The sequence below is a fragment of the Labrus bergylta genome, chromosome 3 (genome assembly GCF_963930695.1).
Source record: "Labrus bergylta chromosome 3, fLabBer1.1, whole genome shotgun sequence".
Lineage (NCBI taxonomy): Eukaryota > Metazoa > Chordata > Actinopteri > Labriformes > Labridae > Labrus > Labrus bergylta.
This window is the reverse complement of record NC_089197.1, coordinates 7,445,969-7,460,581: the sequence shown is the minus strand read 5'-3', so window position 1 is coordinate 7,460,581 and position 14,613 is coordinate 7,445,969. Positions and strand designations below refer to the sequence as shown.

The window sequence follows — 14,613 nt, the reverse complement described above, 5'->3', positions numbered from 1 at the left end:
TTTTTTTTCGTGTCTGAAAAATCCTCCAGAATATGTTCAAGCTTACTGCCGAGGCCGATCAATTATATCTGATGCTTCACTGAGAATCAGCTTCAGTTAGCAGCGTTTTGGATATCTGCAGAAATGTTCTCGTGCCTGTTCTGTCGGTTATGTCACTCAGCTTGAGCGCTACATGAAGTTTGACAGACAGGTGAGCTGCATGCAGCCCCGAGCAGCAGAAACAAGATGAAGTGGAAACAGCGGCTGCCTGGGAGGAAGGCAAGAGCGCAAACTGTGCGACGTGCTTTTGGAAAAAAAAAAAAAAAAAAGTCAAAATACATTAAATATATTTGATTCATGAACGCAAAGAGAAAGGCGGTTTACGTTGACTGACACGGGAGAAGAAGGATCATATTTCTATCTTGACATCTCTCTCTGAGCTTCATGTAAAGCTGACTCACTGATCCTTCCTGTGGAGGGGAAGGCTTTTTGTGGGATTGCATCCTTCCTGTCTCTGTGATGTTCGCCTTGTTTGAACAGCTGACCTTCATATAATGTTGTCATCCTCAGAGCCGGTCTGAAGACTCAAACACATTGTGGTCTTTGTAGTCAGCTTTTCAAGAGGCTGAAAACTTTCTTTGTAGAAAGTGTAATACTTCTTTAAAGTCAGGGTTGGTCATTTTCTCCAGATCCACTTTTTAAGATGTTGGTTCAAATTGTCTTTAGGTCCTGACAGAAATTAATAACTCATGTTCTCTGAAGAAAATCATCTGTAGCAGTTGTAAGCCTGTAAAAACTTCAACCAATGTCTGCCACGAGGTACCAATCTGATGAACCAATCAGGCGCCTCCCTGTCTCCATCAGACTGGGGTCAGATGGCCTAACGGTCAGGTCGCGCCCCATTTAGGTGGCTGTGGTCCTCCAGGCAGGCGGCCCAGGTTTGGGTCCGGCCTGTGGCTCCTCCCCCCCCTCCCCATGTCATTCCCCAGTTTCCTACTTTATCCTCTGTCCAATCAAATAAAGGCAAAAAGCCCAAAAAGTGCTCGGATCAAAATCAATGTGACATTTTTAAATGAAGATTTTAAATCAAGATGAACGGCGTCATGTCTTGGTTCCTCCCTAGAGGAGATTTCTCTGAAGAAAACAAACAACCAGCCGTCTCCTAAAGGGGGCGCCAGTTCATCTGTTTCTGGTGAGTCTCAGTTTCAATATAAATAGTAAGTAGAGGCGAGGCGATGACACTTGACCTTGTGAAAGTCTTTGAGTCTTCAAGTGGAAAAGAGCCGACTATCTAACTCTGGATCATAATTCAACTTCTCTTTTTTAACTCAAACTTTCTGGAACTTTCTGGTTTTTATTTCTGACTTCTTGGTGTTGTTTTTTTTCATCCTCGCTCACTGAGTGACTTTTCTTTTTTAATCGACCCTCCTTTTTCTCTTTTCTCATTCATCCTTTCACTTCGTTTGATCTGCATCAAACAAATCAGATTTAATTAAAAATACAGGATGGAAAGAAAGGATGTGTCACAGCCAGGACGCTGAACGTTCTATATGATGATGCTTCTGAAGTGGCGCCGTGTCTTTAACGGTTGATAGGAGATGAAAACACGAACCGGACGCCATCTTTACCTCCCTTCATGTCTCTGATCGGCAGCTCAGTGCGTGCTCGCTCTGCTTTGATGCAGCGAGACCTCGTTAATGTGGTGAGTCACCTCGCTGCTATTTCTGTCCAGGACACATTAACGCTGCTGCCACAAAGACCCCCCCCACCCCCCCATCCCCCTTTCAGCATTTAACCACAGACCGGTCTGAGGTCAGGTCAGGACGCTGATGGAGGAATCAGAGCTAGTTTGATCCTGCTGACAGGTACGGTGGAAAAACAAGAGGTACATTTAATGATCTGAAGAAGAGTCTGTTTGAGATCCTTTAATGTAAAAATACAATTTCTTAATCAGGGATGTGAACGGCAAAGGACAAAAAAGGTGGAAAAATACCCCCCCCCCCCCCTCCACCCTTTAAATATTTAAACGCACACACACTGTGACGAGTAGTTAACGTGTAAGGCCTCGTGTCCACCTGGTGTTTCTCCTGAAGCAAAGCGTTGACTGTGACGTTTGTGAAGTGCGCTTGTTGTGGAAGCAGGAGTCATGACGACGGCATCAGGCACTGTGACTTCACAGACTGGGATGCCAGTGACCCCCCCCCCCCCCCCCCCGCTGTGGAATCAATATGAATATCCAGAATTGTGATGGCGGTGGCGCTTCATTACGGCGCTGCTGCAGGAAAAAAAAAGGCTGCTAATAGGTTTGGTGTTTCTTTACTTTTCTAACCCTGCAGAACTCCTTCAGCTGTACGTATCATCCATATTCGACTGGACGAGAGGAAAGACAAAGGGGGGGAGGGCGGCTCATTGTGAAGTTTAATCTGACGCTGCAGAAGTGATAAATATATTCCAGGTTTTTTTGTGCCTTTATTGGAGAGATAGGAGAGTGGATAGAGTCAGAAACAAGGGAAAGGAGCCACAAGTCGGATTCGAACCTGGGGCCGCCCGCCTGGAGGACCACAGCCTCCATACACAGGACGAGACCTCAGCCCGTCCTCCCGCTGTCAGCTGACCTACAGAAATCCTGAGAGTCACAATGTGCTGACGACGGCGGGAGGCAGCTGCGTGCTGAAACAGCGTCAGGATGTCAGGTTTTTCATTCTTCAGTTCAAGCGTCTGATAGCAGGGGGCGAGCGAAGTACGTAGAGAGAGAGAGAGAGAGATAGGAGGAGGGGGCAGGGGGAGGGGGAGGGGGAGGGGAGCCGGGGGGGAGTCTGTGGGGAGATGAGATGTGGAGGTAAATGATTAAGTATAGTTGTGAGTTCATTTCCCCCGCGGAGCCCCGACTCTATTTCTTCTCATCCACCAACAGAGATTCATCTCTCTGACAGCGAGGGGAAGAAGTGTGTGTGTGTGTGTGTGTGTGTGTGTGTGTGTGTGTGTGTGTGTGTGTGTGTGTGTGTGTGTGTGTGTGTGTGTGACAGTAGATACAGTGCGGAGGATCTGCGGCTGACATCCATTAATAAAAGCCTCTCACTGTACGAATCACATGTTGTCTCTCTCAATCTCAGCTCGTCACTTCTTCCCTCCGTCAATCTTCTTCCTCTCGTCTCCGAGGCCGTCGAGACAAACGGAGACGGCAGCACGGGAGGTTCTTCATCATTTACTCTCTATGAAGACAACGACAGCAAAGCACCATGGGAGGAGGGGGGATGGTAGCGGCGGGGGGGGAGGGCGCTGCTGAGGGCTGAGGGCTGAGGGATATCTTTCTACACAAACTAAGAGTAATTTTTTCAGAGTTCCTGAGCTTCATCTCTTTCAGTCAGGAGATATTATTGTCTTCTGATTTAAAGAATCAAATTAAACTCTGTGACAGAGACGACTAGTGCGAGCGTTTGGATCGGGGCGAGGGCGATTACATTCAAGTTTGAAACAAACACAAAGCGTGTTTGCATCATGCAAATCGATTTATCAGAACATAAAGATCGGAGAATATTCCATCAGGCCCCGAGTCCACCTGGTGTTTTTTTCCGGGCAGAAAAGTGCTGACTGTGCGTTTTGGAGCGTTAACATGAAGCGTTTGTGCGCTGAAAAGAAAAGTGTTGCATGTTTTTTTTATTTGAGAACGTTTTTTTGGATCAAAAAACATTTGGAAAAGAACGCCGGTGACGTCAACAGCGCCTTTCTGAAAAGATTTTCAGCTTGAGCGCTCGGAGCGGCCGCAACACAAAAGGTGGAGTGCTCAGGAAAAGGACACTGGGCGCGGAAATTTGTCCTCAGAATTCTAATGACCACCAGGGGGCTGTCAATCAAAACAATAACAAAAGATGACGTCGAGGCTGGTGGGGAATCATGGGAGTGATTCTCTCTGCTACTACCCCCCCAACACCCCTGATGAAAACAAACTCTGAGTTGACCGTAGTCATGACGACCGGGTAAAATGGACCTGAGGAAGAGAATATGTTTACAGACGAGCTAATGTATCTGAGTATAACTAACATGATGTTTTTATCACAGCAGCTCAACAGTACGGCAGCTTTCAGGAGCAGCTCACGCTTCCTCATGCAGCCGTCTTTGACGTAACATCCGGTGTTTCCATGACAACCACAAAACATGTCATGGCGGCCGCCACGACAAGACACATCCTGTAAGAACTATAAAATGAAGGATTTCTCTGGCTTTGATAACTGTTGGAAATATTTGAGGTAATGTAAGCACTCAAAACAAACTATGGTTTAGTCCATTTTGATGTTATTAACTGTCCAAACAAGTATTTCAAAAATGATTATCCGACGTCCTAAGATGAGACTGAACGCAGCACGCCGTCACCCTCAGAACCATCACAGAGGCTTAAACGTTGAAGCTTGTCCCACATGAGACGTTTCTTCAATCAATACTGTTTGTACGGGCCGCTCGATAATCTCCATTACGGTGAACGGAGCGCTACACTGTGTAAATATGAAGACGCATTAAGGTCTTTATCTCACCTCCAAAAACCCCCCAGGACTAAAAAAAAACTAAAAACTGTCCCTCTGCTGGGATTAACGACTCATTAAATACACAGCCAGCGGCCTCCCAGCGGCCCAGACGACCCTATCAGCAAATCACATGACCTCTGATGGTTCTTATCCGTCCAATCAGAGCAGGAGAGGGGCTCAGAGGTCAGAGGTCAGGGGGTTAGGAGCGGGAGAGCAAGGCATCATGGGTGAGTGCCCTAAGGTCACGGCAGGTCATCTCGTCTGGGGAACTGCAGCGAGGGAGGACATTTTTCTCTGGGGTGTGTGTGTGTGTGTGTGTGTGTATGTGTGTGTGTGTGTGTGTGTGTGTGTGTGTGTGTGTGTGTGTGTGTGTGTGTGTGTGTGTGTGTGTGTGTGTGTGTGTGTGTGTGTGTGTTCGTCAATCACCTTGTAAAAGCTCATTACAAGTCTTGCAGGTCATCTGCAGCCGAGAGCAGAGCTCATCAATCAGTCAGAGGCGACGCATTTCTGCACCCGGCGGGTCCAGGGTTCCACAGAGTCAACCACACACACGCACGCACGCACGCACGCACGCACGCACGCACGCACGCACGCACGCACGCACGATTTACTATCCAAAGCTCCACTAATCTATATATTTGACATGGTCAATGAATAAATAAGTGAATGTTTGACCTGCAGAGAGCGTCCCGGTTGCATTTTCTTGACATCAAACATCTGAACGAGGTTCTCAAAATGTCCAATACTTCAAGACGTTTCGATAACGTGTGTTCAAAAACAACACATCGTTATTTTTATCATCTTTACTATCGAAAAAAAAAAACAGAAGCTTTGATAAACGGGCCTTGGTGGTCTTTTGCAAAGTGCAGCTTGAAAGCAAAAAACGAAACCAAATGAAAAATACAACGCAGAACTTCACGTGTGAAAGTGACCCGATGCAAACGTCTCCTCCCAACAGGTGAAATGTGACGCGCATGCTGAGTGAGAAAAATTAGATTTTTTTAATTATCATAAATCTTTTTTTGATTGGGATTATTTCAGATTTTGGCACTTTTGTGTTTTGGCAAATTTTGAATGCTCGTGTTGTCATAGCGATGTCATTGCAATTTATTGTGCAGCCCTAAAACACTCAGGTATCACATGTTCTCCCCTCGGTTCAAAAGGGATCCAGGCGCCTCCAGAAGCCACCTACACTAAGATCTGAACATTTTGGGAGAGAGGGGCTTTTAACACACACACACACACACACACACACACACACACACACACACACACACACACACACACACACACACACACACACACACACACACACACACATCCACACATCCACACACACACACACATCCACACACACAGTTTTCCGTCCTGTGATGGCGCTGACAGCACGCTGGTGGATGCTCTCGTGCTTCTCTATTCCCAAACTGGAAATAATCTGCAGCAGTCGAGGGAGAGGAGGAGGAAGGATCTCATCAGGATGAGAACATTGCCTCACACTGATTCCACCACGAGTCCCCGAGCCGCAGAAATACGGCTTTTCATGCAGCTTTTAAAACATGCATGAGATCACACACACACACACACACACACACACACACACACACACACACACACACACACACACACACACACACACACACACACACACACACACACACACACACACACACACACACACACACACACACACACACACACACACACACACACACACCATTTCCACATGGACATCATGTAGATTGTGTTTTTCTAATTGAGTGACAGATCATCTCTGCAGGACACATGAGTTCAGGGAGATGGGAACAAAGAAGAGAAGATATGACAAAGAGGAAATCTACCAGGAGGAACTTAATTCCCTACCTGCTGGGGGTGGGGGGGGGGTCTCTCTCCTGGAGACAGATGATCATTAGAAAGTTTAGAGGACGGTACATGGAGGGAGGGAACAACCAGAAATTGCACCAATAAATCCAGACTCCTGTTCTTCTCTAGCTAAATCAAATCCTTGATCCTGATATTTCAGGATCTCACAGCTTGTCAGATAACTCCAAGGTGTCTAGATATTGGGAGGCTGGGATCATTGATAAAGTAGGGATGTAAAGATGAATCGATTCAAAGGTGTCAAGATTCACATCTGTACTCTGCAAAATGAATCTCAATAATAAAGTGAGCGCCAGCAGCTGCAGAGTGAGATTTAGAAATTGTCTTTTAAATCCGAGCATTTTGGCTTCCCCGAGACCAAAAATGAAAAAGGTGAGAAGATAACGGACAAAAACTGTGTGACAAGGGAACCACACAAATAACACAACCAACATGATGCAGCATTTAATCGACACCACAAAGAGAAGCTCCAATCACCTCCGCTTGTTGAGAGAAAAAAAACAAAAACATTAAAAGGCCAAACCACACGGAGAGGCGGGTTAGCATCCCCGCTCGCCCGAACGAGTGCAAGAGCCAAAGAGATGACGAGGTGCATTTGTGTCTTCATGACAAAATTAAAAGAATCTGTTTCAGTCGTCTCGTAATTTGTCTTCATGAATCGTATCTTGAGTTGAGTTACGTCCCTATTTATAGCCTCACCGAACCGTGCAAGCGCCAAGGAAGTGCACCGAGCTCGAGCACAGAACGCAGCTCTCACACCGGTCAGATGAGCTGGAGTTCAGGGGTCAAACATGGTTGGCGGTGCGGATCGCCTCCCTGACACTTGAAAACATGCATTAAAAAAAACAACCAGAGCCGAGGTCGAAAAACAACTGAAGAGTCGTTACACACTGACGCCTTCAGATGACCTTCATGTTCAACCAGGATGTTTAAACAGTGAGTTAAAAAACATGGTTTGAAAACAACCACCAAAGAAAGTGAGCGCAGAGAAAGCAACAACAGCGAGGCGAAAACAACACTTCATAAAACATTTTTTTTTAAAACACAACACCTCTGAATATCAAGCCGTGTCCCTGAGATCGTCCTGAACACAAACTGAAACCTGCTGCTGTCCTCATGTTGTAGAGGGCAGAAAAGACCTCCTCTCTCACACACACACACACACACACACTGAGGAGGAGGAAAGCGGAACACAGTAACTCCAGCATCAGTACTCACCAGGTTTCTCAGATGTAAATCCCAGAATGAAAAAAAAAAAACTGTGACGGAGAAGAAGAAGCTCAATCAGCGACTCCAACGGGACGCTCGGGAGGAAGTCCAGTCTGAAAGCAGAGAAACAGACACAGGTGAGAAACGAAGAAGGCAACATGGGGAACGTCTCAGGAAGCTAACTGACTCGTAGTGTAAGTCAGATCGCCATCTTTGTCTTCATCCTGGCCGTCAATATCTGTTTTCACACATGCACTCCGGATAATATGGAGATGATTTCAGGAGGACTGCTCCGGGGATTGTGACTGTTCACACATGCTCCTCACAGCGGGAGCCTATCCCTGTCAAGTGTCAAAAACAGCATAATTCAAATACTGAATAACTCGTGTGTCTTACAGTCTCAGTTAGACGTTGTCACGGTAACAACAACTCTGCAGACAGGACTCAGAGCGATCGCCTTTTGGGAGCGATAGTGAGGCTCCGGGGGGGGGGGGGGGGGGGGGGGGGGGGGCAGAGTGACAGGGGGGATTGGAATAAGAAGGGTAAGAAATACACTCTATAAAAAAAAGAGAGAGAGAGAGAGTCTTTATCCTGTCCTCTCTCTGGCGCTCTCTCTCTCTCTCTCTCTCTCTCTCTCTGCTCCGTCCAGATGGCGGCTCGTCTCTGCAGCCGAGCAGAGCAGAGGGAAGGCGACGTGACGCCCGTCATAAACCCCGCAAAACTCTACCCCGAGTCCAATGTGAGCCCGAGTGTGTGACAAAGTGTCCAAACACACGCCGGAGGACTAATCTGCATCCACATCAAGGAGGGTGTGAGGGGCGAGGGGGGGGGGGGGGGGGGGGGGGTGGGGGGGTGAAGTCATCCCGACCTGCAGGAGGTCCACGCCTGTTTTTACAGCAGGAGAGCTGCTGCTGTTGTTTGTGTGCTAACGGCTCCTCTGACGGCTCCAGGAGCACCGCCAGATTGGGTCGTTGTGTGAAACAACAGCAGCCATTAAAGCCGCTCTATACGACCTGTGAGGAGGAGGGGGAAGGGGGGGGGGGGGCGATCATCAACCCCTAACTCAGCCCTGCTCAGCGGGAGAGAGGCTCATTCCTTTCTCTTAGAGATTTTGAGTCGTTTGCATGCTCTCAGTCATCAGAGGATGGGAGAGATTTCTGAAAGCAAAGATTTGTTTTTTTTCTTTGTCATGTTTAAACTCAGATTCACACAGATCACAGCAGGAGGAGCTGGTCGTATATATGTGCATCTGAAGGGGTTCTTAAAGCTTCCACATGTGCCTGAAGGATTTAAGGAGAATTTACTAAGGCCTGAAAAGAAACAGGAATGAGGTGATAATTGAGAACCCATGAGAATAATCCACTGACGATGTCAACTTATTATCAAACTAGAGGAACGCCTCCTCTCCTCGTCTCTTTAGAGACTCTGCTGTCCCGATTCAAGTTTCAGAATCATGGTTTGTGTTTTGGTGAGTAAAGATGAAACTCAAAGCTACAGACGGACAAATTTGCACGGCAATTTGGAAACATTAGTCGATTGTCCATCCTCGATTTGTGACGCCTCTGTAGTGTGACCCCTTTTTTTTTCTGGTTAAAGGAAGAAAATGCACCAGCAGGAAACCAAAACAAAGTTCTCACGTCAGCTTTCTGTGATTCAGGAGTGTGTTGTGAACAAGGCTCCTGTGTGTGACGGCTTGTGAGCACACAGCAGGGGCTTCACATACACAAACACACACACACACACACACACTCTGCCAGCTGCGACGTTACACATAGCAAGGTTTCCCCCCCATTACTACCTCCGATTGGTCGGATCAGGGGCGGAGCGTTCACCTCACCATTCTGCACACTGCAGGCGAGGCGTAACAGGGATGTAGGTCTGTACGCGCTCAGAGAGAGAGAGAGAGAGAGAGAGAGAGAGAGAGAGAGAGAGTGATTACAGACCTTTTCTCTGCAGGAGTCGTGCTAACAGTTTGCTCAGGTGAACTGAGTAAACACACAGCGCTTCAGATACACGTGTCTGCGTTAATTAAGAACAAGCGTCCCTCTCACCTGGACAAACAGAGCGAGGCAGAGAGGGGCTGCAGGGTTGATGTTTGGTGAGAAAACAGGCCAGACGTTGAATTGTTAAATTCCCTGAACAGAAGAAACAGCCAAGAAAAGCTCTCGCTGCTGCTGCTGTGAAAACGGAGAGGGGGGAGCGGAGATAAGAAAGATTTGGAGATGAGTTTGGGGACTCAGGGATGGATTCATCTTTGGCTGGAGGTGGGAGGGGGGGGAGCAGATTGGGGGTCGAGGGGGGTTAAAAGCTTTAACCATTCTTCTTCTTCTGCCTGGCATACAGAAATAAAGAGGAGGAGGAGGAAGATGAGAGAGGAGGAGAAGGATGAGGAGGAGGAGGACAAGGAGGAAGATGAGAGAGGAGGAGAAGGATGAGGAGGAGGAGGAGGAAGATGAGAGAGGAGGAGAAGGACGAGGAGGAGGAGGAGGAAGACGAGAGAGGAGGAGAAGGAGGAGAAGAATGAAGAGGAGGAGGAAGAGGAGGAGGAGGAGAGAGAGGAGGAGAGAGAGGAGGAGAGAGAGGAGGAGGAGGAGAAGGATGAAGAGGAGGAGGGGGAGGACGAGGAGGAAGATAAGAGAGAGAAGGATGAGGAGGAGGAGAGAGAGAAGGAGGAAGGAGGAGGAGGAAGATGAGAGAGAGGAGGAGGGGGAGGAGGAGAGAGAAGAGGAGGAAGGAGGAGGAGGAAGATGAGAGAGAGGAGGAGGGGGAGGAGGAAGATGAGGGAGAGGAGGAGGGGGAGGAGGAAGATGAGGGAGAGGAGGACGAGGAGGAGGGGGAGGAGAGAGAGAGGAGGAGGGGGAGGAGAGAGAGGAGGCTCCTCTTTTTCTTTTTCAACACAGACGTCCACAAACTGTTGATATAATGACGTGAATATCTTCCTGCACCAGAGACCACCGATTGGCCCAACAGTTTCCCCTTTCAAAATAAAAGCATAAACTAAAATAAATATCAGTAACATTTGAATAAAACTGATCTTCTGAAGCACGGTGATCTGATTCTGCAGACCAAGTAGGCCACACACACACACACACACACACACACACACACACACACACACACACACACACACACACACACACACACACACACACACACACACACACACACACACACACACACACACACACACACACACACACACACACACACACACACACACACACACACACACACTCTGCATGCACCATTAACTCATCGACTCGCCCTCTCTGCTGCTTCTGTAGCGGGTGGAGCTGGCAGAGGATCGTGGAGCGAGCGGTGGAGAATAATGAGGTTATCATAACATCACTCCACGCATCATTACTCGCCCTCAACTCCCAGAAAGCCCCGGCTACCCCACCGATACACCCCCCCCCCCCCCCCACTTCACCACGCTGACACCACCACTGCACACCCGGGACTCGCTGAGGTGAGGCGGAGCTCGGGGCTGAGCGCTTCTTTTCATATTGTTTAGTTTGTTAAGATGACTGAGAGGATGAATCTCACACAGCTCAGGTTGGTTACTATCCGCCTTTTTAAAACCAACTATGAGACAATACACACTAAACGAGCCGAGGAGGCTCCAGCACAAACATCTGTTTAGCATCACTCCAGATTAACAGCCAAAGCTGACGAGCGGTCATATTCCGGTGCCAACACTGAGCTGCGTCTCTGCACATTTTGGACCAGTTCCATTTCTCTGAAACCTTCCCCAAAATCTGGCAGCGACTCCCCAGACAGATGCGAGACACATCTGGTCATCCGGAGCCGGAGAACGGGAGAGTGAAGTGCGCAGATTCTGGAGATCAGGACTCATTCAGATCATTTCTGCTCTGTGCCCACAAGAGTCGAGAGAACTCAACACAACCCTGCTTTTCTGAACTCTAAATCACTGACCTCTGCTCGCTTAAAGGAGCAATCTGTAAGACTTGAGAAACTCCTGATATTTCCAGGAGGAGCTGCATGTGCAGTGTAAGAATAGTGGATAGAGTCGGAAATCAGGGAAAGGAGTCATTTAGGGATGACCTTTCAGATAGAAAAGGAGAGCTGGCATTAAAAGTAACACATGAACACCAAGATTCCTTCAAGTGTTTGTGTCAGCGTGTGCCCCCCCCCCCCCCCCGCCCCAAGCTGTAAACCTAGGGGACACACTGATGTGTATTCACTCGTCTCCCCTCGCAGCTTCTTTCTAGTTTTCTCTGCTCAACATGTAAATAAGTGTGGCAGCGCAGCGTTACAGTCACACATCACACACGCCCTCTGAACGTGTGCGCAGGCTGAACACACACGCTGGATGTAAACAAGCTGCTGTGACATTTACACACGGATTAACCTCGTCAATCAGAGCACGCCACGGTCTCACCGACCAACAGGCGGCTCAGCTCCTTGGGGAGGTCTGAACGGTAAGAAGCACGCTTAAAATCCAGGAGAGCACAAACACGAGGAACAATAAAATCAGCCACATCAGAATGAATGCATTAGACTGCTAAATGTCTCGTCAGTCTTCAGAAATGAATCATCCAGTTTGATAACGGGAGATAAAGCGAAGCAGTAATGGAGGTAAAATGTCAGACGCCGTCTGGGCTCAGCCTCTCAAAATGTCACAATTTGGGTTTTGGTCTGTTGGTCGGACAGAATGAGACATTAAGAGACGTCAGCTGGGACGAGTTCTGGTGTGGATTTTTAAGTTAATCAGCTGTGACATCATCAACCTGAGCAGATCAATCTTTATTTATACAGCGCCATTTAATAACAAATGTTATCTGAAGACTCTTCACAAAAGAGCAGGTTACTTTCTCATTCATTCATTTCAAACTTCGATTTATTCTCCAAAGGACACTGACCGAGAACGTCCACCGCGATACGTGTGCATCGTGTGTCCGCTCTGTGCACAGCCGTCAGCTGGTGCAGAGACAAAGGAATTCCCGCCATAATTTAATAGATTCACCCGTTATAGCAAGATAATACGATGTATGTGATTTGGTCTTCAGGTTTCCCTCATTTCCAACGCCGCCGAGAGGATTAAACAAGCAAAAACAACAGCAAACACTTAAAAATGTACGGAGGCTGTAGTCTTCCAAGCGGGCGGCCCAGGTTCGAATCCGACCTGTGGCTCCTTTCCCGCATGTCATTCCCCACTCTCTCTCTCTCTCCCTGGTTTCAGACTCTATCCACTGTCCTATCTCTCCAAAAAAAAAGGCACATAAAAAAAATTAAAAATTCTACAATTTGAAACAAAGCAGCTAGAACTCAAGACTCCTAAACTCTGTGATAGAGGGAAGAACTTCGATTCTTAGAGTGTGTTGGAGGGCGTTCCAGGAGTTTGGGGCATCAAAAGAAAATGCAGATTCACACAGTTCAGTAAAAGCTTGAGGAACTTTAGGAGCCTGAACTCCACTCCAACAGGTCTGAGATGTAAGGTGAAAGTTTTCCACCTACAAAGCACCAACATTACTCCATCAGGAGTTGTCATGGCGATGAAAACCATAACGATAATTATCACGATGTAAGTTTGACAGATTTAAACCTGTAATTACACCGCCCAAACACTGGGGAAAGTTGCCGCTAATGAGCCTTAAGCGCTAGGTGCCGCCTGACATTAAAGAGAAGAAGTAAAAGGCGAGGAACAACCAATCATGTCGCAGGGATCTGGGTGGGCGGGCTGTACTTATTCAAGAATAATAATAAATCTTTTTCAATTACGGACTCTCGAACTCAAAAGAGACAAACAAACACATGCATAGAGAATAAAGCAAATCAGCAGAAACTAAGAGATGAGACGTGTTTCTGGATCCGTTTCAGCGCCTTCAAAAGGGCGCCGAGTTCAGGAGCGTCGGCTAAATGGCCGCTGCATCATTTATGAACATCAACATCGTGTTTTAAGTACTTTTCCACTTCTGTTAAAATGTAGAAACCATTATCCTCTTTTTATAAATCCTTCCTCCTCCTCATATCCACGACTCTCTTTCTCTCTCTCTCTCCTCCTCCTCCACTCGCCGACCTGTCATGTCAACTTAAACCGGACCGAACGGCAGCCCTTTGCCCTTTGCTGGCACCGCGCCGGTCTGCTTCAGTTCATTAAGCGCACGTCGCTTCCAGATTGAGACGACGACGCCCTTTCAGTGGGCGCGGTGGAGAGATAAGAGATAACAAGGACGCTTCAGCGGAGAGACAAACAGGCGGAGGAGAGATAGTCACGAATCAGAAGCACATCACACACACACACACACACACACACACACACACAAACACACACACATATGGCAGCGTGTGTAGGAGCAAAGGTAAGAGAGTCTGAGCCCACACACAGCGCTATAAAAACACAACGGGAGAACACTTGTGCGTTCAGGTGTACATTAGGAGAGAGGGAGTCTGTGTCAGCGGCTGAGTGCTTCGTCATGTACATTAATACGATGCGTTCAAGTACAGGCAGCAAGAATCAGAAGAACCGTCCGCACAGAAAGCAACTACAGCGTCCCGATCCGTAACAGAAAACGCAAAAACATCAGAGCTCAGAGGTGAAGAACTAACAACGCTGAGTGTCATGTGTCATGTTTGTATTTTTATCTGCACACTTAGAAACTAAATTTAGCCACGAGGCGTCACATCTAACTTTAAAAACACCATTTAACACATTCTCACTCACAACTCGACGCTACGCTATAAAATCCGGGGTCTGGATTGTCTGCATGGTAAGTGCTCTGGTTTCCATTTGTAGTACATTTGTAGTCCAAGCTGTGTTGACCAATCACAGCAGGTTTTGGTGAGAGCGGGAGTGTGGACAGAAAGAAAAGGCCGAACAGTAATGAAGCTCACATCTCAACAATCTTAACAGAGATTTATCGACCAATCACATATCAGCTCGGGCTGTCACTTTCTATTCAACATTTGAATTCATTCATTTGAATCTGGGGTGGAGAGTTAACGATCACAACTGAACTGTAATGTGCCGCATCAGGCCGTCTGAAGTAGTTCACAGATCGATCCA

At 47.5% G+C, this 14,613-nt stretch overlaps 1 protein-coding gene across 1 annotated transcript in view; it reads right to left on the bottom strand.

The window, feature by feature from the left end:
• large2 (LARGE xylosyl- and glucuronyltransferase 2) overlaps positions 1–14,613 on the bottom strand; it is a 71,179-nt gene that overhangs the window by 35,525 nt on the left and 21,041 nt on the right. Inside the window, exon 2 of the mRNA XM_065952582.1 lies at positions 7,596–7,699. The gene's annotated coding sequence lies outside the window, so the exon portion shown is untranslated. The remainder of the gene's footprint in view (positions 1–7,595; positions 7,700–14,613) is intronic.